Raw genomic sequence first — 21,133 nt, 5'->3', positions numbered from 1 at the left:
CTTGATCAAACTCTTCAAAGGTTTCCTCTTGCCAGTTGGCTTGCTAGGTATCTACTAATCTCCATAGTTGAAATCCATGAGGGGATTGCTGTTGCCAAAATTGATAAACATGGGTTTGATCATTGTGCTGCATGGTAGCCTGCCATTTGGGTTTGTGGAAGAGAGCAGCTAGTTTGGGAAGCTGCTCGTAGGAGTCTTCCCAAAATCTTGCTGTGGTGCCTGAATGTATTTCCCGAAAACTATGCGCTTGAATGAAGGCATTGTGCTTTCTGGCTACATTCAAAATTAATGATCCAGGGGTGGTGATGCTTATACGGATGAACTCCTCTAGGGGACTTCCTGGAGCATATTTGGCTTGCCAGATACGAGCCCAAGGAGAGTGCAGATTGGAGACCCATTTCCACCAGATTCGGGCACCCATGGTGTTATTACTGTGAAGGGGATCCCTTAGACCAAGCCCGCCAGCTGACTTCAGAAGACAAACTTCAGTCCATTTGACGAGTGCCCATTTTCTATTGAGACCTGAGGAGCCCCATAAGAAATTTCTCTGAAGATTGCGAATTCTCTTAAGAACCCATTTGGGAGCTACCAATATGGAGAATAAATATAGAGGCATGGCTTGGAGAACAGATTTGATAAGAATGAGCCTGCTGGCGATATTGAGAGAGCGGAAGGTCCAGGAGGAGAGCCTGGTTTCTAGATTGTCAAGGAGGGTTCTCCAGGAGGCATGTTTTATGGCGGAGTCTATTAGGGGAGCTCCAAGATATTTCCAGGGAAGCACAGCTATAGGATAACCCAAGATCCTGGCTATATTCTTCTGAGTGAGAATGGGGGTGTGGAAGAAGAAGAGCTAGGATTTGGAGGCGTTGATGGAGGTGCCTGAAGCTTCTGAGAAGAGATTAAGCAGGGCTAGGAGGGCAGAGGTCTCTTGAACTGACGGATGGCCAAAAAGCATAGTGTCATCAACAAATTGTTGGTGAGAGATGGAAGATTGACCATGAAGAGCAATTCCCTTTAACGAGTGAGAAGAGATAGCAGAATGAAGGAGACGATTGAGACCTTCGGCCATGAGTACAAAAAGGAATGGAGAGAGAGGGTCACCTTGACGAATACCCTAGGAAGGTCTAAAAGGCGAGGAAGGAGAGCCATTCAGAAGGATAGAGTAGCAGGGGGAGGTAATAAGATTCATGAGCCAATGCGTCCATGTAGCGTTGAAGCCAAAAGCTAAAAGCATTTGATCAATATAGGTCCAACTGAGTTTATTGAAAGCTTTAGAAAGATCTAGCTTGAGAATCATACCTGGCTTTTTAAGAACCTTGAGAGAATGAATCACTTCATGTGAAAGAATGATACGATCCAGAAGCTGGCGCCCTTCTACATAGCCTGTCTGCTCTGGAGAGATGAGGAGAGGGAGAAGAGGTTTGAACCTATTTGCCAAGACTTTTGAAATGAGTTTGTAGATTACATTACATAGAGCGATGGGCCTGTATTTTTCCGGAGTGATGGATTCTTCCACCTTAGGCACTAGCGCTATGAAGGTCGTATTGAGGGAGGGGAGGATCCAGTGCATCGATCTTGCTTCTTCCACAAGTTCCCAAACCTCTGTTTTGATGTGCTCCCAGAAGGCGTGGAAAAAATTGGCTGTAAAGCCATCAGGTCCTGGCGCTTTACCATCCTTCAGCTGGGCCAACGCATCCTCCACTTCCTACATAGAGATTGGCTAGAGTAACATATTGTTGTGGTCCTTCGTGATGATCTTTGGAATATGTTGCGTGATAGAATGTATTGCATGAGTTTTGAAGCCTGGAGGCTCTCTAAGAATGTCCTGAAAGTACTCTTTGAATTCTTGTTCCATTTCTTCATGCACTTCCAGATGCTCTCCTTGCCTATTGTTGATGAAGGAAATGTAATTGTGCATTCTCCTTTGAACTTTGGTCCTGTGAAAGAATTTGGTATTTTCCTCTCCATCCTTGAGCCATCTGACCCTGGATTTTTGATGCCACAGTGTCTCTTCTTGTTTCCGACGTGTTTCAATCTTGGTTAGGAGTGACTTCCCCTGTTGCGCATAGTCTTCAGTTCTTCCTTCAGAGATGATGCATTGTTGCAATGTGTTCATTTTCTTCTCCAGCATTTTCTAATGATCGAAAATATTTCCAAACTGTGAGAGATTCCAGGATTTGAGCGCTTGTTTGAGATGTTTTAACTTTTGCTAGAACTGAAACATCTTGGCTCCTGCTGGAGGATTGAAAGATTTCCATGCATCGATCACAACATCTTTGAAGTTGGGATGTGAAAACCAAAATGATTCGAAGCGAAAGGGTTTATTACTCCTAGCACCCAGACGCGACCATTGTAACATTATGGGCCAGTGATCAGAACCCACTTGAGGCATGATGGACGCATGAAAGTCCCCCCCCATATGAATAGCATTGTCCGACATGAGAAATCAATCCAGTTTGGAGGCTATCTGTTGTGAACCCATTCTTTTATTGGTCCATGTATATGTGCCATTGGAAGTCTGTAGGTCCATTAACTGGTTTCTGTAAATGAAGTCTTTGAAGCCATTACTATCTTCATCCAGCCTCGATCGTCCATCAGAATTTTCCTCCAAAGTGGTAATGATATTGAAATTCCCACCACAAATCCAAAGGGGGAAGCACCTGCCAGAGTTGAGCTCTGAAATGGTATCAAGCAGATCCAATTTTTTTTGTAATTCTTGTGGAAAATACACATTAGATAGATGTCCATGGATATTGGTCCCGATTAGGTGGAAGGTAGTCTGTATGAAGAAGTGAGAGGCATGGAAGTCATGAAGGTAGAGCACTTGAGGATTCCATATGATTGCGAGCCCTCCAGAAGCTCCAGAAGCATCCATCGAGACTGAACGGCACCCCGCCAGGCTTTATTTAGTATTTTTCTAGAACCGTACTATTGCATTTTGTTTCTTGAAGTTAAATTAATGAAGGCTTGTCTTGCTGGATCATATTTTTAATCATTCTGTGCTTGGCAAGGCCATTAAGCCCTCACACATTCCATGAGACTAGCTTCATGGGGAACAATGGGGTAGAGTTTTGAAAAACTTGGTTATCTTGGGGAATCTTCCAGAGTCCACCAGCATTTCTCGAATAATGATAGTCCTCTGTAGATTTGTTTTGCGTCCACGTTTCTTCGTCTCCTTCAGAATTTTTTTCCATCCAAAGGACTACTTGCCTAAATACCAAGATATTTGTTGTGTTGTGCTCTGGTTAAAACTTCTTCGAGCCTTTCAATTTCCCGAGGGGGTATAGCACCAAATTCCTTCTGTCTGCATGCTACTTCCAGCCTGAGAATGTCCAGACCTGCCAGATCTACACTTTCTGGTTCCTCCTCCATGTGTATCGGTGTATTCTGTTCTTCCTCCTTTGATTGATGTTGCATGCTTAGAGCTAGAGTTGCATCTATCTCCATGTTGGAAGATTGTAGGGCTATATCTTTATCTTTATTTGCAGAGGAGGTGGAGATGGGGATGATGATGAGTTCGGAGGCCAGGAGGGGACCTGAAGATTTGGGTGTAGGAGGGGGAGACGAAGGAGATGGATCTGAGGGGGGGATTGAGAGGTTGTCCTCCATGTTATTTTGGGAAGTCAGGATTTCAAAACTGTTTCGAGTTATGGGTTTCTTGAGATTTTCAGGATCAACTGGGGATTTCTTAGCATGCCTTCTTCTACTTGAAACTTTTGTAAATCCCTCAGCATCTTTGCTTGCCTCCGTGATAGGGGTTTTTGATTGCAGATTCAGAGGGCAATCCCTGAAAAGATGGCCATGTTCATGGCACTTCCTACAGTGAAAGGGAACATGCTCGTAGTCTATTGTTTGAACCCATTCAAAATCATCATGAAATAAGCTTACCAAGTCCGTTAGAGCTTTGGCTAGATGCATGTGAACACAGATCCTGGCATATGAGGTATATCTTCAGCATTTTGTTTCCTCAGCGACCTTGATGAAGACCCCTAGGCTATTACCTATGTCCTTTAGGGTTTCCTCATTCTATTATTCCAGGGGAAGAGAGTACATTCGGATCCATACTGGAGCCCAGTTGAAGTTTTCCTTATCTGGGTTGAACCTCTCAATCCATTCCCACAGGTACAGGCCAGCAGAGTTGAAAAAGTATGGGCCACCCTCGAAGATACACGTTTTGTCCTCCAAACAATTGAAGGTAGCGGTGAAGAAGCCTTTAGGTCCGAGCTGCAAGGTAACTTGACCTTTAGGCTTCCACTTGGAGGCAATCCAACCTTGCAAGGCTTTTTCAGTAGGCCAGAATCCAAGAAACTTGCCTATGAGGGCATGATCCCTCATATATTGGATCTGGCTGTTGATGCGATGACTGGGGAGATCTATTTTGATTCTTTCAGCAGATTTGGGGATGCATGTTGGAGAGGATGCTTTGGGTCTTAACGTCGAGGCGTTCTGGTCAGAACCTTTATCTTTGGAGGTCGATGGGCTAGCAGCAAAGTCACCGTCGCTATTTATGGCAGGATCAGTGTCATTCTCTGCCAGTGGAGCAGAACCGGGACAGGCCTGACTTCCTGCGCTTGCCGACTTGTCAGGAGAGGGATCAGAGTGGGGAGAGAGGGTCATGCCCGCCCCTCCAGAAAGCGGATTCATGAAGGCGATGTCAGCAGAGACTCCAGTTTCACAAGACAGAGAGCGCCTTGGGGGAGGATACCAGGTATTGCAGGAACCCTAGCTGCGCCATTCGGCCTTGAGCACCATTCAAGTTCGTTCAAGCTAGTAATTACCAACATTTTGTTGATGACATTGTTGATAGGCTAGGCTATTTAAATCTTTCTCATAAATCAGACCTTGCATTTTCTCCAGTAGTTCAAAACCATATCGTTTATAATATTAATCTTAGGGTTCAATATTAATCCCTCAATCATAGCCAACCATGGTCAACCATGGCTGAATGTTACATTGTGACAAGGATTGTCTCACCATGAAAATAAATCATGTTTATTTTAGTCTTTGTAATATTTATATTTGGGTTTATGAATTTTGGGTTTATAATATTAGTCCCTTGGGTTCACAATCCCTTGGGGTTTTAGTATTAATCCCTTGGGTTTATTATTCCCTTAGGTTTATATTATCAATCATGGTCAACCATGGTTGAATGTCGCGTTGTGACAAGGATTGTCTCACCAGCAAAATAAATCATGTTTATTTTAGTGTTTGTAGTAGTTATATTTGGGTTTACCAATATTGGGTTTATAATATTAGTTCCATGGTTGAATGTCGCATTTTGACAAAGATTGTCTCACCATGAAAATAAACCATGGTTATTTTAGTGTTTGTAATATTTATATTTGGGTTTACCATATTACTCCAATGGTTGAATGTCCCATTTTGACAAATATTGTCTCACCATGAAAATAAATCATGTTTATTTTGGCCTTTGTAATAGTTACATTTGGGTTTACGAATGTTGGGTCTATAATATTAGTCCCTTTGGTTTAATATTATTCCCTTGGGTTCATAGTCCCTTGGGTTTTAGTATTAATCCCTTGGGTTTATTATCCATTTAGGTTTTAATATCAATCCCTTGGGTTTATTATTCCCTTAGGTTTATAATATCAATCATGGTCAACCGTGGTTGAATGTCACATTGTGACAAGGATTTTCTCACCATGAAAATAAATCATGTTTATTTTAGTCTTTGTAATATTTATATTTGGGTTTACGAATGTTGGGTTTATAATATTAGTCCCTTGGGTTTAATATTATTCCCTTGGGTCCATAATCCCTTGGGTTTATTATTCATTTGGGTTTATAATATCAATCCCTTGGGCTTATTATTCCCTTAGGTTTATAATATCAATCATGGTAAACCATTGTCAATCATAGCCAAACATGGTCAACCATGGTGAATGTCGCATTGTGACAAGAATTGTCTCACCATCAAAATAAACCATGTTTATTTTAGTGTTTGTAGTATTTATATTTGGGTTTATAATATTATTCCCATGGTTGAATGTCGCATTTTAACAAAGATTGTCCCACCATGAAAATAAACCATGTTTATTTTAGTTTTTGTAATATTTATATTTTAGTTTACAAATGTTGGGTTTATATTATTCCCTTAGGTTTATTGGGCTTAATATTATTCTCTTGGGTTCATAATCCCTTGGGGTTTTAGTATTAATCCGTTGGGTTTATTATTCATTTGGATTTATTATATCAATCCTTTGGGTTTTTTATTCCCTTAGGTTTATAATATAAATCATAGCCAAACATGGTCAACCATGTTTGAATGTCGCATTGTAACAAGGATTGTCTCAGCATAAAAAAAAAAAAACTATGTTTATTTTAGTGTTTGTAGTATTTATATTTTGGTTTACCAATGTTGGATTTATAATATTAGTCCCATGGGTTTAATATCAATCATGGTCAACCATTGTCAATCATAGCAAACCATGGTCAACCATGTTTGAATGTCGCATTGTGACAACGATTGTCTCACCATCAAAATAAACCATGTTTATTTTAGTGTTTGTAGTGTTTATATTTGGGTTTAACAATGTTGGGTTTATAATATTAGTCCCATGGGTTTAATATTATTCCCTTGGGTTCATAATCCCTTGGGGTTTTAGCATTAATCCCTTAGTTTTATTATTCTTTTAGGTTTATAATATCAATCCCATGGTTTATTATTCCCTTGGGTTTATAATATCAATCATGGTCAACCATTGTCAGTCATAGAAAACCATGGTCAACCATGGTTGAATGTCACATTGTGACAAGGATTAATAGTATAACCCGAGGTATATAAAACCTAAAATAAACAAAAAGGACTAATGTGACATTCAACCATGGTCGACCATGGTTGTCTAATATTACTTCCTTGAGTTTATAATATTAGTCCCTTATGTTTAATATTATTCCCTTTGGTTCATAATCCCTTGGGTAATAGTAAACAAAAGAGACTAATATTATAAACCCAATCTATACAAACCCTAAGATAAATATTAAAAATACTAAAATAAACATGGTTGAATTAATAATAATAATAATAATAATAATAATAATAATAATAATAATAATTATTATTATTATTATTATTATTATTATTATTATTATTATTATTATTAATTAATTAATATTACTAATTAATATTACGAATTATTAATAATTAATATTATTAATATTATTATGAGTTTATAATCTTATAATAATATTAATATAATAATAAAAAATATATAAGAATATTGTTGTTATTATTTATATAGTTATTAATTATCATAAATAGTTGGTCTTTAAAAAATTACATATAAGAATTCACTTATCACAATTGTAATGGTTAGATCATGATTATTATTATGAGCTATTATTATTATTATTATTATTTTATACTATTGTTATAATAATATAATAATAATCATAATATATTATTATAATAAGAACAAAATAATATAATAGTAATTATTATTATTATTATTATAATTATAATTATAGCTATTATATTATTATTATAATAATATTAATTATATTATTATCATATTAATATTAAATTATATTTGTATATTATTATAATAATATAACAATAATATAATATTATTATTATATTATTATCCGATATTATTATTATTATTATTTTATATTATTATTATAATATTAATATAATATTCATATAATAATATATAAAGAATTTGGTTCTTAATATTTATATAGTTATTAATAATCATAAATAATTTGGTGTTTAAAAAAATACCAATAATAATTATTAATGTGGTTGATATAAGTCTATGGCCTATATCAATCACATCGGAAAATGTGATTGTATATATATTTCATATAAGCCTATCGACCTTTATCAACCATATTAGTAAACATGGTTGTACTAATTATTATATTATTATATTACTATATATATATATATATATATATATATATATATAAACCCTGCTTTATTAAAAATATTGTATATATATATATATAAACCATGCTTCATTATAGGTGGATGTTCAAAACTCATTACTAAATTCGTTTTACACTCAAGTATTTTCGTAGCAAAGAGAAAAACAGTGAGATTTTCCAAAATGGGATGCAGCGGAAGACAATTTTATTTTAGGATTGTCATGAAAAAGGCATATCGACAATTCTATAGGCAGGCAACTTCAATACATTATATCTATCGAAAGTATACTAAGTACCAATGTAGACAGGCAACTTCAACGCATTATATCTATCGAGAGTACACTGAGTATTAATGCGGACTAACCAAATTTACTGCAGAAAAAAATAGAACCATCAGGATATGGCACTGGATTTGCACTACAAGATTCCCACTATTGTCGGATACAGTGCGGCTCTTCATTCCCCCGCCCACTGTTGGATACATCAAAACCTTGAAAACTTATTTGCTTCAGTCAGCTTCGAAGGCACCGCAAGACCACTAGCGCTGTGGCCCGTTGCTGATTGTTTTATTCAAATTTTCTTCAAATATTTCCATGGCAGTTGACGGCAAACAAATAGGAACTACGATCGCTTCAGTGTCTTTCATGGAGGCCGGTGCTAAATATGTAAAGTGTGGCATTGCCGGATAAACAGGACACACATACGCTGCTTTTCCCCAGCCGAAATCCGACTCTGCTACGGCTTGCGCAAGTTTGGAAACGTCTGAAACGATGAAAGAAGCATCTGAGGGGCTAAGTGGACGCCCTTTCAACTCCGCCAAATCAATCATAGATCGTAAATATTCTTCCCTCACTCGTCTATCGCCTTCCTTAATCAATTTCACTGCGTAAGACAGTGGGCGGCCAGTCAGATCCCGGGCTCTTGTGTGAGCGTAAGCGGAGGCAAGTGCATTGCCGTAGTAGCCGTTTGGAAGAGGCGGTCGGAATCGATTACGGGCGTTTAACGGAAACATTAATGTCAATTCTTGGTCCGCCGGGATTTTTAGAGCCTTTGTTCTCGACTGCCACAAACAGGCCGATATTACTTGGAATGTGGTACAAAACCTGACCCCTTGTACCTGTCTTTTCAAAGCCGCAATTTCTGTTGAACCAAAGTAGAACGATTTCAAGTTCATGATTTCCTCTGATGCAGCGGTCACCGGCACTATTCTTTCTTGATATTTATTTTCAAAATCATAGTAATCACGCAGTCCCGGATAATTTGCCGTAGGCTTGGCTCTGGGTCGAAGGATTTCTCTATTCCAAACTGCAGGTACCGTGGGGCTTTCTGCCCCTCTCGCTATTTCGCCGAGAGAATTCAGAAATTGCGCGATTCCAACGCCATCAGCAACGGAATGGCTAAAACGCAAGCCAAGTACGAAGCCTCCGCATCGTAGCCGCGTCACCTGTCAAAGAAACGCAGTTCATGCTTTCCAAAACCACAAGATATTTGTGACGTAATTGAATCAATAACAACAACTAAGTAGACTAGGCATGTGATTTCACATTATCTACTATCATACAACGTTTTGGTAAAGAAACAACATGTTAATAGTACACATAAGGAGAGAATCAATTCGTTTTTAATAAATTAAATTGTTTATATTTTTTCAAATAACAATTTATATTTCTTCAAATAAAAAATAAAACCCTAACCCTAGTCTATTCTATTGAAAGTTAAAACCTTAGTCTATTCTATTATTCTATATAAAGAAGATGTACATTAAGAATAAACCAAACGTATTGGATCCTACATAGTCTTCAACACACTAGACTGTATAACGAAGATGCACATAAAAATAAACCAAGCAAGCCCACGAAATAGGTGGAATTATCATTAATAAATTGAAAACCACGATGACCAACCTGAAACAGAAGCAGAGGAGAGTCTGTGATGGTATTCGATCCTGGAACGTTACTTATAAACTCAAGAGCACGAGGAATAGGTGGAGACAGATCTCCCAAGTCTTCCAAGGAAATATCTGCGTCGGCCTCTACAAGAAGAACCCCTTCACCAGTGCAGTCCATTATAAGCTTGCCTCTATCATCTGCATTTATCAGTCTTCCGGCAAAGGGATAGTAATCAACCAGAAGCTTCCCAAAGCCTCTCCAATAACTTGGACTGGATCATTCCTCCCATTACCATTCATGGAGGAATTGCAGGGTGGTGGATAAAACATAAGTATGTTGACATGAAACCTTAATCCCAATTGATCGTCAATATTGGTAAGGTAAAGACGTTGGGTGGGTGTGGGGCAGTTCGGGGAAACGAGAAGAGGTGGGCGCTTAATGACTGTAAACTGGCCGAGGGACTTCTTTGGAAATGGTGAAGGAGGAGGCAGCGGCGGCGGCTGAACTGTACATCCCAATACAAGAGCTGCTGCCATGTAAGCTGATGAACTAAGGGGATAGCCTGCACAACAATAAAGGATTATTGCGTGCTGAATAACTTCGTTTGATGGTCTGCGCGGGAGGCCATATATATAGATGTTCGATCTGATATTGTGAATTGATGTGAGGACAATAAGTAAGATCCAACGAAGTATTCGGAAGGAAGACGTAAAAAGATGAGGACAAGAAAGAGGATATTGGAAAATAAAAAATTATTTTAGCTTTTAAAGATAGTTCATGGAATAGATGTAGATAGCTTATGTAACGGATGTACTTGGCCTTTTTCGGTAAAGCTTCAAAATAAATGTTTCAAATTTAAAAAAAAAAAAAAAAAAAACACATATATTGATCTTTTCATGTAAAGCTTCAAAATAAATATTCCAAACTTCGTGAATTAGATGCAAAGAAAAGAAAGATATTGTAAATTAGATGTGAAGATTCAAAATAAATACTCCAAACTTCGTGAATTAGATGCGAAGAAAAGAAGGATATTGTGAATTAGATGTGAAGACAAGAAGTAAGATACAACTAAATGTGTACGTGCTGATTGGAATCGACCTTAAGGATAATATCTGACAGATAATATTTGGTTGCTCTGGTTGTTGAAACGCATTCCCCGTATTAAATGCATTCATCTCAGGGCAGTCCTGCTTTAATTTTCAGGATCTCATGGATGTGATGGTGAGGGCACTGTATCACTTCAATTACTTTCCATTTTACAGAAAATATAGTAATAACCAGTGGCGATTTGATCACTTGACTTTGACATATATCTATATGTCAACAAACCTCCGAAGGAGACCACGTGGTAGGTATATAGGGAAGAGGGGTCTGATTTTTACATTTCTCTCAAAGTCGCAGATGCTATAACTACGGATCTGTAAGGAATAGTTATTTTTTCCCAATTCCCTAAAAAAAAAATTCCTATTCTATTTACAAAAATTCCTTTGTTACCACCTATTAGGTATATAAGTAGTAAAGAGTTGATTATTTCATTTCTTTCAACATTGCTAAAGTTAACTAAATTTTTATTGAGTATATAAATGGGAAAGAGTTCGTTTTTTCATGTTTTCCAAACCGGAAAAGTTCCTTTTTATGCTTTCGAAGTTTTAAATTTCTTAAATATGATCAGTAAAGAGTTGATTTTTATCCTTTCTTCTTAATGGAAAAGATGCTTATGACTAAGAGATATGTAAGGAAAAGCTTATTTTAATAATTTCGTAAAAAAAATTGGTCCATCTCTTAGGGCAATTAACTCTATACAATTTGCAAATACCTTATTATAATTTTCAAAATCTTTGTATTCACTTGGGTGATATATAGGTGAAAGTAAGTTGTTTTTTTGCCCTTTATTTTTCTTTATGACTGTGATTTATGATGTGAGGATGAGTTTATTTTTATGACTTTTTAAAATTTAAAATTTTAATTAGTATAGATTTAAGTTAATTTGGAGATTTATGAAGGGTGGAGAAGATTAAATTTTTTAGTATATAATTTTTTTAAGTGAAATTTTTTTAAAAAGTTTAATTTCTGTTAGAACTTGTTTTTTTTAATAAAATAGAATATATTACTGCATGAAAATTGTATTTAAAAGAGTTGGATTGTGCGAGAAAAACTCTCCAACACAAGAGCCAACAACACATGCCTTCTTGGCTTCTGATGGAACGGTTTTACATTGAAGCTTGTAAAAAAAAGAATTCTATGTTTTTTGAGAAAATTACAAGGAGTCGTGCTGATATTATCTCCCATGTGTTCGAAGGGAGGGGTGACAATGAAGATAATACAAATGCCCCAAATTCTTTATTGCCTATACAGTGCCTTATGATAAGAGCTCTTCCACGACTGAGAGCCAGAGAGAGTAACATTTCAAACAAGGAGTCTGTCGTGGGCATTAAGGATTTCCTTTTGCTAGGTCATCATCCAAGCTGATAGGCATCCCTTGGGTGTTGCCTTCTTGCGCGACTGTGGGCATTGGACAACTAGAGGAAGTGCTAGATACCTCCTTTTTTACGTTGGGGGAGCCTTCGACTAGTGAGCGGATCCCCATGGTAGCTCGTTTCTTCAGCATGGTGTAATGTGGATAATTTCTGGTGACAAAGCGACAATGGTGGACTGATTCCACATAGACGACAAACTTGTCCGTAAGCTTGTCAGTTTTCTCTTCCACCGCCTTGAATATTTCAGTAAACTCCTGCATTGCCAGACCGAGGAGAGTTTTCATCTGCCATGAGAGGTCAATTGCGTGAGCGTACAGGTTCTCCCTAGCCTTGGTGATTCTTGGGTCAAGGATCCATGCAAATTCCTCTGCCACTCCTTCCGAGGACACCCCTCGTCTAAGGACCCTCACCTAAGCTTCCAGGTTTGCAATTCGTTCCTGCATCTCACGGTTAACAACTATGGAATATTAGATATCATTTTGCGATTCAACTGCATTAAGTAAGTCATTCACGTATGACCATTTCCATGAGAGGTAGTCATAACTGACTAATTTCTCTTGATTTTTGAATAGTTCACTTAGCACTCATTGCATCAGGTGATGCTCACAGGGGTGAAGAGTGCTAAGTGAACTATTCAAAAATCATGAGAAATTAGTCAGTTACGACTACCTCTCATGGAAATGGTCATACGTGAATGACTTACTTAACGCAGTTGAATCCCAAAATGATATCTAATATATTGCACTGCGTAAACCGCCTAATACTTAAATTCAAAAAGAGTGAAGGGATCTCTTCTTGAATGGTTCATGAGGCACAATACTTGCTAAGGTTTTGCAAATGGGGTAGCAAGCTAAGTGGGCTTGATTGTGGGGAAAAATCCACAGTTAAGCACGCTTGAGCTAGAGGCGATCTGGGATGGTTGACCTCCCCAGAAGTCCTAGTTATCGGGTGCCACAGGGGATTTACTCAATGAACCTCTGACATATCACGTGCATTCATGGCATACTAAACAAGTCCCATAATTTGACTACATATTGGAAAATACATCTAAAAATCACATTATTTAACCCACTATCAATACGAACCCAATACACCTATCCAATTTTAAAAATCCCTACTTTCACTACATATTGTATGTATCCATTTTTTCATTAACATTTTTATACCCCTTTATATTTTTTCATTAACTTTGAGCTTCATTTTTTATACCTACCAATATAAAACCCTTTACCCCCTATTATATGCTAAATATATTATGCCATTTTTTCCTCAATATATATCCCCCAATATGAATGCATGTGGTATGGTATTGCTCCCCCAGTGAAACCCTCGTGCCAGGTGCGAGTCTTGGAAGTGATGATTCTCACTATGTGATTCATTCACTAGTTTCAATCCCACTTCTTCATCCCTATGAGCATCACTCGATGCAATGAGTGCTAAGTGAATTATTCAAAAATCATGAGAAATTAGTCAGTTACGACTACCTCTCATGGAAATGGTCATACCTGAATGACTTACTTAACGCAGTTGAATCCCAAAATGATATCTAATATATTGCACTCCGTAAACCCCCTAATACTTAAACTATGGAATAATTCAAGGCAACTCTTCTAGCAGAAGACTCGGCTCTGGTGATGAGCAGAGAACCTAGGTTGTTCCAACAGGAGGTTTCATGGCGCGGCCTTGACCACGACTGGGAGCTAGACTTGAACCGTGCTTAAGCACCATGAAAGGGGGAGGGGAGGTCAACAGGCTGACAACAAAAGGGAGTGGGAGAAACAAGGGGCAAGAGCAAGCAAGGTGTCGGGGAGGAGCAGGTGTGAGGGGGTATACATAGGGGCTAGAGAGCATCGAGGGGTGGGGCGATTAGAGGCGGGGAATGAATGTGATCATCGGAGGTACCAGAGGTAGGTGAAGGAGGATGTACCAAAAGAGGATGATAGGAAGGAAAGCTTATGATAGCTCCTTTGGCATGACTGTCATTGGGATTGTGGCACAGGGAAAATTTCCCTTAGTACTGCCTCTCGTCAAGCAACTATTATCATAATTGTTGAGATTGGAGATCTCAAAGTAGTTAGTGCCTGTTATTTTGATTGGCCTTTTCATTGATGGTCTCACATTGCTGATGAAGCGTGTCGTGCTCCAGGTCAATCCATGCCAGAAAACGTAGATGGTAGTTCCCTCCATAACTTCATTTGCTGCCTATCAGCCAGGCCATTCCCATTGCACATGAAAACTTGGAAATGACACCCGCTCACCCTCTCTATGTGGCATTTTATTATTTCAAGGATTCTGTTTAGGTGCTAGTTGTCTGACACCCTGGCAGTTGCCATGCTTTGTTGTAATTTGGGGTTGACCTGAGTTGCCAGCATCGAGTCCCCTTCGATGATGAGGGGTCCAAAGTTGTGGAGTTTGGGAATGGATAGCCCGTGTTTCAGAGCCTATAATTATGTTGCGTCGTTGGTAGTGTTGCCAAGATTGCCCACATAGATCTATAAGATTTCCCATGCGAGAGTTCTGAAAGACACCCATGAAGCCTTCTCTTCCCGGGTTACCTTTCGCTACCCCATCATAGTTTAGTTTTAGAGTGCCTATCCCGGGGAAACCAGTGGTCTACATTTCCCCATTTTCGTGAAATTCTTGAGGCCTTGGAGTACTGGGTGAGATGCAGATCTAGGAGGGTAAGCATATGCATTTTTGAATTGTTGGGAGGGTCATTGGGGCATTGAAAAGTGGAAGAAGCCACCTTTTCTTGGATAGTTTGCTTGACTATGGATAGAAAAACTTCTTCCTAATTGTGGATTCCTCTGAAAATTCTTGCATTCCTCTCCTTCCACAGAGCCCAACAAATGATACCTGGTATAAGGTTCTAGGCTCTATTCACCAGAGGATTAGGGGAAAGGGAGGATCTCCAATTTTCAATGGTATTGAGGATGGAGGAGATATCCCTATCTAAAACCTTGAAAACTAAATAGACCCAATTCCACAACTTGTTCACGAAGGGGCACTCGTTCAGCAAATGGTTAGTTGTTTCTTCCTTTTGCTCACAAAGATTGCATCTAGAGGGGCCAATGAACCCTTTCTTCCTTAATTTGTCCCAGGTTAGAATTTTTTGTGCATGATGAGCCATAAAAAAGGGTGATTTTAGGCGAGTATTTCCTTTCCCAAAATGTCTGCATTTTCACTCTATCTGATGTTGGTCATGGAGCGCAATGTAGCCATATGATTCCTTTAAGTTGAAGTGCCCGACCAAATTCTTCCCCCATCTGAGATTGACCTCAATGGCTTCAACTTGAATTTGTCTTTTTTGGAGTTCGCACGAGATCTCTTGCCACTCCAGAGGGTTAGGTGGGGGTTCCCAATCTTTTTCTTCTAACCATTTCCTCCAATTATCACTGCCATTGCTTGGTTTCCAGTATTGGTTGATGCTGTTCTTGCCCTTGTTTTTCATACCTATCTAGATCTGTCTGAATTGATTATTGACAAGATCCAGCCTTTGTTTCCAGGCATCTTCCCAAAAGAGTGCTTTGTCCCCATTGCCCACCTCCCAAAAATTGTGATTTTGTATAATTGTTCAATTGTCCCAAGCCTGGTTCCATATGGCAAAGCCCTCAATGGTCCCATTGAGCCTAATGAGATGTTCATGCGAATGGGGCGGAACATATTTCGCTTTCCAGATGATGCACCAGGGGGATCTTGGGTTTGCAATCCATAGCCACAAAATTTTGGCTCCCAGGTTTTTCCCTAACGGCTCTGGGTCCCTCAGACCGAGACCACTTGCGATTGCCTACTTTTTTGGGTTTACAAAATTTGTCCCAAGACACTAACACCCACTTCTGCTTCTTTTTCGAGCCTCTCCACAGGAAATTTATCTCGAGGTTTTTGAGAGTGTTGGAGATGGATTTGGGGCCACAAGGGCATGGTAAAAATGTGGGGTATGATCTATAACATACACTTGACTAGAACCAAACGACCTACCAAATTTAGAGATCTAAATGTCTAGTTAGCAAGTCTTTTTTCCATTTTGGTGATAAGATCTTCCCAAGTTGAACGAGCTAGGGGCTTGTTAGTAAGAGGGACTCCAAGGTATTTTGAAGGGAGGTTGCATCTCTGAAATTCCATTATTTTGGCAATGTTCCTTTGGATGGCTAGAGGGGTGTTAAAGAAAAATAATTTGGACTTTTCTTGGTTTATAGAGGTGCCAGAAGCAACAGAGAAACCTGAGAGGATGGATTTGAAGGATAAGGCTTCTTTGATTGTGGGGAGGCCCATTAACAAGGTATCATCAATGAATTGCTGATGAGTGGAGGGAGGAGCAGAGGTATAAATCTTGAGGCCAGATAGGGCATTGGTGGAAGAGGTAGTTGTGATGGATCTGTTAAGGCCCTATGCCATTATGACAAAAAGGAAGGGAGAAATAGGATCCCCCTGACGGATGCCTCTAGATGGGCTGAAGGGTTGAGATGGGGGGTCATTTGGGATAATTAAGAAAAAATCCCCTGATACCATTACCATAATCCGTTTAATGAAGTCCTTGTGAAAACCAAAAGCTGCAAGGACATATTTCATGTATTCCCAACTGATTTTATCGAATGCTTTGGACATGTCCAATTGCATCATCATTTCAAGCCTCCTTTGAACTTTAAGATAACAGATTAGTTCATGGGAAAGGATGATGCTATCCAAGATTTTCCTCCCTTACACATAACCAGTTTGGTGTTGGGAAACCAAAAGAGGTAGGATGGTTTTTATTTGGTTGGCCAAGACTTTTGAGATGATCTTGTATATGACGTTGTAGAGGGTTGTAGGACAAAACTTGTTTGGGGAGTCAGCACCTTCATCATTGGGAATTAAGCATAGAAAGGTGGCATTAAGATATTTTAAAACAAACTTTTGAATTCTTGACTCCTCCAACAAGGCATGAACCTCATTTTTTAGCATAGGCTAGCAGGCTTTGTAGAAGTTTATAGTAAACCCATCTAGACCTGGCGCTTTACCATTGGACATAGTAATAACAACTTCCTCCACCTCTTGCATTGAAACTTTCCCCAATATCATTTTATTGTGAATCATCCTCGGTGAGGATAGCCGAGATGTTGTTGGTTATATATTGAATGGCCCTTGCTTGATCAGTCCTCGGCTCTAATATGAGAGTGTTGAAGTACTGATTTAGTTCATCTGCCATGTCCTCATGAGAGTGGATAAGGTTTCCCTCTTTAGTTTTTAGGGACAATATCTTATTGTGTCTTTTGTGTTACATCATCGAATGGTGAAATAAAGTTAAGTTCCTTTCCCCACACTTTAGCTAGTTAATACAGTATTTTTGATGCCAAAATTTCTCTTCTTGAGAGACCCTTTCCTCCAAACTTATTTGAAGATTGAGCTCTTCTTGTTTCCTTTGTTTAGTGATGCCCTCATTAAAGATTTGTTGTTGGAGGATTGACATTTCAAGTTCCAAGTTCTTTTTGTCAGTGATGATGTTGCCAAAAGTTTCCTTATTCCAGAGTTTGATCTCATTTTTGGTGGATTTTAGTTTTTGATAGAATTTATACATCTTATTTCCGGTTTGGAGCATCGGTTTACTCCACCATTCTTTCATTTTTTTTCCATGAAATTCGGGTGCTCCAACCAAAAGGATTCGAATCTAAAGGGTCTATTCTTCAAGCCAGAGGAAATGTGAACCTTCAAGGATATCGTCCAATGGTCGTATACTAATTGAGGGAGAATTCTTGCCTTTGTTTCCCATGAGGTGACATAGATCTCTTCTAAAAGAAGGAATCAATCAATCCTAGAAGAAATTTGTCTTTATCCCCCCATCTGTTATTCCAAGTGAAAATTCCATTGTTCGTAGGGATGTCAATTAGACTAAGGCCTTCGATGGTGGACTGAAAGGCCTCAGAGTCCTTATCAAGTTTTCTTATGCCTCCCTTCTTTTCCGCGAGTTTTATCACCATGTTGAAGTCACTCGCAATAATTTTGAAAGGCAGGTAGATGGAATCAAGGAGTTTAGATATGCTTTGCAACATCTTGATTCGTTCCACCGCTCTATGTGGAGCATAGATATTGGTGACACAGATGCTATCCTTGGTGCCAATGATTTTCAAAACAGTGACGATGGAGTGTTTTGTGGCAATAGAGGAGGTAAGATCATACTGAGATATTTTCCATATGGTCATGGTTCCCCTTATTGATCTGGTGGCTGAATTTGTGGTGTAATTGTATTGCTTGAAACAAATTTTTTGAAGGAGAGTGATGTGAACCATGTCAAGTTTGGTTTCTTGAATTAAAAGGATATCTGGTTTATCAACTAGGAGTCTATTTTTCAAGACTCTTTTCTTTCCGAGACCATTGATTCCTCTAATATTCCAAGAGATTCAATTCATTGGTAAATAGTGGGAGTTAGTGCTAGGGCCTTTACCTTTCCTTCCTTAATGAGTTTGGTGCCAAGTTCCTGAAGAAGCTGACTGATTTTTTCCTTCCTCTTTTTCGACTTGGGCCTTCTGGGCTATGTTTTCCTGCTACCATGTCTGCCAACATGGGATTAACTACATTGTTTTCAGGTGGTGTTTGACTTGAAGTCTACTTTATTTCCTCTTGAAGGAGGTAGGCTCCTTCGATTTTTTGGATTTGGTCTTTTGGAATCGTATCCAAACCATTTTTCTTCCATTCCTCTACTACTGATAAGAGGTCTACTCCTTACAACACCTCTTCTATTGTGTTTTCCTCTGGGGTAGATTCTACCAGTACTTGTTCCATTTCTATGTCTTCCTGTAAATTATCGTCTTCCTTGTTGTTGTGATCAAGTACTGATCCTCTTGCCTTTGGTTTGCTGCATTTTGCTTATCCTCTTTGGCCTCCTTGTCATTTGAGCTATTTGAGAGGGGTTGTTCTTACAAATTATTCAGAGCTTCAAAATTATTTAGGGTAGCTGCCTGGTGTTGTTCCTTTTTTTGTGTTGTTTTTAATCCTCATGTTTACTCTGATGAACCTTATTCATCCTTTTTCTTGCTAACCTACTCACTTCTTTGAGGCATTTTATTTTGTGGACAATCCCTAAAGAGGTGTCCATGCTCATGGCATTTTCTACATCGGAATGGGATGTGTTCATAGTCAATACTCTGGAGCCAGACTTCATCCCTGAATATTAGTTTTATGGCTTCCAGAAGGGCTCCAGAGACATCGATGTAAACACATATTCTAGCATATGAAACATAATGTCTGCTTCGTTTTCCCTCATAAATTTTTATATATTCACCTAGTTGGTCTCCAATTCCTTTAAGGATAGAAGGGCCCAATAATTACTCAGCAGGAGTAGAGGCAAACCCAAATCGGACCCTAGTGAAGTCCTCTTTCTAGGAGTGAAGTTTTCTTTCCAAAATCTCATGCATAGTCTTGCAAAGTTGAAGAAGTAGGGTCCTTCTCTCAAATATCATGTCTCTCTCTTCTAAGAGATCGAAAATGATTGTAAAGAACCCCTTTGAACCTACTTGCAGTCTTATTTCTCCCTTTGGTTTCCATTTGGCTTTGAATCCACCAATTTAGTGCTTTCTCTGTGGCCAGATGCCCATGAATTTGCATATTGCTGCATGTTCTTGCAGATCGTCTCTATAAAACGCTACCCCGGGTCTTCTATTTCCAACTCCAGGATTTTTTTGGCTTTTGGGTTATAGTTGCTTCTTGGTTTTGTTCTTGCCTTTTATAGTTTGCTCCTCTGTGGTTTCTGCCTCCCTAGTTGCTGAAGTATTTGCAGAGGTAGTGCATTTGGTAGTTTGAGCCTCTACAATTTTCCCTTTCTCCTCCATTTAGCCCTTGCTTCAGGCTTATTTGGAAGGAGCGAAAGGTTGTGCATGAATATATCTTGGTGAAAAGATACTCTTTTCTCCTGCGGTCGACTAGTGACCATGTCGCAAAAGGAGGAGGCCTTTCAGCCATCATCCGACTCCTCCATGGAAGAGGGAGAGGCGAGGGAAAGCCCATGTGGCAAACACTACGAATCTCTAAGGGCAGCTGCTGGGAGAGCACAGGGATACCACACCTAGAGCTTCATAGATTCAGAGTTGCTGCTAATGATCATCTTTAAAAAATCAATTTTAAGTTCACATAAATTTATGGTGATTTTTTATGTGTTGTTATTGTTGGACCCACCACACAGTTAGGGGATCTCCCCGGCATGAAGTCCCAATCATATCTCGCACCATTTGGTGTAGGAGTCTCATTCAGTAACAAAGGCCCAGTTGCAAAAAATACTTAAAGATTTGCCTGCCTCTAACTATTAGCACAAGATATGGATGCAGTGGTGTCCCTCGAAAAGAAAGGGAGATGTGCCTAGTGAGATGTGCCACTACAAAAGGATGGGGACAAAAGTGAGCATCTAAGTGAGAGGTAATAGTACCACCCAGGAAGAGACACACATGAACCAAAAGGATCCATCTAACAATCCAGTGGAATGGTCCATATGGATTGAATGATCGTTTACAACCAACGATAGGGAAAGATCTATCTAATATCCCACGGAATAGTCCACAAGGAGGGACAACAATAAAAACCATTACAACACATTCTCAATAAGATAAACACTAAAATAACAGAAATAGTTCAACTATCTTAGTACATGCAAAAGAAAGCATGAAAAACAAAACTCCACATAACTTACAAACGTTCACAGTCCATGCATGAACAACGTGTTAGCCTTAAAGACTCATTTAATAAAGAAAACGTTCCAAGACACGTGTTTACAATGTACATCACTAGCCCCAATAGTGGGACATTGGAGCCACTCCCTTGCTCCTCAAAGAACTAGCTGATCTCTCTAATGCCTTGTAGGAGGAGCCAAGGTGAAAAGTCCTTCTTATAGAATGAGGGGGGTATATATAACCA

General features: G+C 39.0%; 1 pseudogene; it reads right to left on the bottom strand.

The window, feature by feature from the left end:
• Window positions 1–8,096: 8,096 nt before the first annotated feature.
• LOC149154018 (benzyl alcohol O-benzoyltransferase pseudogene) lies at window positions 8,097–9,956 on the bottom strand (annotated as a pseudogene).
• Window positions 9,957–21,133: the final 11,177 nt, after the last annotated feature.

Source organism: Pinus tabuliformis, chromosome 9 (assembly GCF_031772625.1).
Source record: "Pinus tabuliformis cultivar Carrire ecotype Pingquan chromosome 9, CPIR1, whole genome shotgun sequence".
Taxonomy (NCBI): Eukaryota; Viridiplantae; Streptophyta; class Pinopsida; order Pinales; family Pinaceae; genus Pinus; species Pinus tabuliformis.
This window is presented reverse-complemented; position numbering and strand designations above follow the sequence as displayed.